We start from the raw sequence: 2,325 nt of genomic DNA, 5'->3' as shown, positions 1-2,325 counted from the left end.
GGGAACCGATTATAGGGATCTACATATGACCTCCTCCCTGGGGGACGGACAACAGAAAAGTGGGTGAAGGGAGACGTCAGACAGTGTAAGATATGACACAATGATTATTTATAAATTATCAAGGGTTCATGAGGGAGTGGGGAGCGGGGGGGAGGGGAAGTGGGAAATGAGGAGCTGATGCCAAGGGCTTAAGTGAAGAGAAAATATTTTGAGACTGTTGAGGGCAGCAAATGTACAAATGTGCTTTATGCAATTGATGTATGTATGGATTGTGATAAGAGTTGTATGAGCCCCTGATAAAATGTTTAAAAACAAAACAAAACAAACAAAAAAACGTTACCCTCAAGATAACCAGAATACAGAGAGCATCTGTACTTCACTAAAAAGAAGGAAACACGCGTACATTACAGCCTGGGCTCTCTTGTGATTTTGCAGCACGAGGAACCAAGGCTGGGCTGGTGCGAGGAGCCCTCGTGGCACAGTGTGTTACACACTGGACTGCTCACCAGGTCACCAGTTTAAACCCCACCCCTCCGGAACTCTCGGTGAGATAGATGCGACTCTCTGCTCTCCTAAAGCGGGTGATCTCAGAAGCCCACAGGGGCAATTCTGCTCTCTCTTATAAGGTTGCTACGTGTTGGAATCGACTTGATGCCAGTTGCATTTGAGTGAAGCTGGTTTCATACAGGAAATCTATAAATCTGTTATGCCATATAACTAGGTCTAATGAGAAAATACTGATCTCCACAAATGTCGACATGGCAGAGTATTTTTGAAATATGAAAGTGTTTATACCCTTTATATATGTATGTATATATACACACACATATATACATTCTTATGTTTGTATATGATAATCAATACTGTAGGCCTTAATTCTAAAATCTGAATCTTATATGTTTGGGAAACACTAGAGACATTTTGACTAATTTCAGGAGAGAAATAAAAATGTCCACTATGGTATTAAGCTACTAGCCAATGCAATTTTACCAGTGAAATTAATTAGAGCATAAAATGTCAATGTTGTGAAAGGTGTACTGTGTGTAAGGTGGTGCCCATTTAGAAGCCAACTAGTTTCCATGGTGATGAGGGATCGGAAAGCGACAAGACTCAACTGTTAGAGGTGGAAAACTTGTAAAACTCAGAAAAACAAGAATTATATCAAGTGCCAGGAATCGCAGGCTCTACTAGATTGAGAGAAAGAGAAATAAAATTAGCTTTATTTGCATGCATGATAGTATACCTAAAATCTCTTGAGGAAAAAAATTTTTAAAAATCAATAAGCAGCAGGATCTACAATTAGCATTCAGAAATTAAAAGCATCCAGGTAAACCCGTTAAAGGATATAATGGTAAAGAAAAAGTCTACTTACAATCATAATAAAGCAGATAAAAGACTTCAGAATAGCCATAGGAAGAAATATATAAAACCTTTATGAGAACCTTTTAGAACACTCTGAAAGACACGCAACTAACAGTTGAAAACATGATAAGCCTTCCCTTGGTCTTGTATAGGATCATTCAGAGTCAAAAAATATATAGAAATATAAGTTAATTCAAATTATGAATACATCCATGTAAGCATATCAACAAGGCTTTCCATTGACTCAGACAAGCTGGTAACTGAAGTTCATAAGGACAAATATGCTTAAAAAGGGTATCTGTGGGTACGTGAGGCAGGGCAGCTTTCCCAGTCAGTAAAGCGTGCTACTGCGCTCTGTAATAGAAGCAATGTGGGACTGGCACAGGAAGAGACTAGAGGAATAGAATAAAGAGTCTAGAAATAGACCTAAGTACATATGGAAATTTGGTAAATCATAAAATTGGCTTCTCAGATCACGAGGATAAAAGCAGACTTTAATAAATAGTGCTGCTACAACTGTGAAGCGCTTAGCAGAAGGATAAAATAATTACATCTTATATCCTGTCTGTAATTCTCAGTCAATGTGGAGGAGGAAAAAAATTGTGTTTTGGCATAAATTTGAATGAAGCTGATACAGAAATTTTTGATAACTCAAAAATTCCTTGAAAATAAGTTACATTTTTTAAAATTAATCATTTTGGGGGGGCTCATACAATTCATCACAATCCATACATACATCAATTGTGTAAAGCACACTTACACTTTTGTTGCCCTCATCATTCTCAAAATTCGCTTTCCACTTGGGTTCCTGGAATTATCTCCTCATTTTCCTTTTTCCCCTCCCCCCCTCGCCGCTCCCCCCCTCCCTCGTGGACCCTTAATAATTTATAAATTATTATTATATCTTATCTTACACTGCCCTGCGTCTCTCTTCACCCACCCTTCTGTTGCCCATCCCCCAGA

General features: G+C 38.5%; 1 protein-coding gene across 1 annotated transcript in view; it reads left to right on the top strand.

The window, feature by feature from the left end:
* The window catches only part of ENOX1 (ecto-NOX disulfide-thiol exchanger 1), a 344,421-nt gene that overhangs the window by 18,647 nt on the left and 323,449 nt on the right, over window positions 1-2,325 (top strand). The window lies entirely within an intron of this gene.

This window comes from Echinops telfairi, unplaced genomic scaffold (assembly GCF_000313985.2).
Source record: "Echinops telfairi isolate 266 unplaced genomic scaffold, ASM31398v2 ScPeMD7_11;HRSCAF=52, whole genome shotgun sequence".
Lineage (NCBI taxonomy): Eukaryota > Metazoa > Chordata > Mammalia > Afrosoricida > Tenrecidae > Echinops > Echinops telfairi.
Note: the sequence above shows the minus strand (reverse complement) of the source record. Positions and strands in the feature narration are given on the sequence as shown.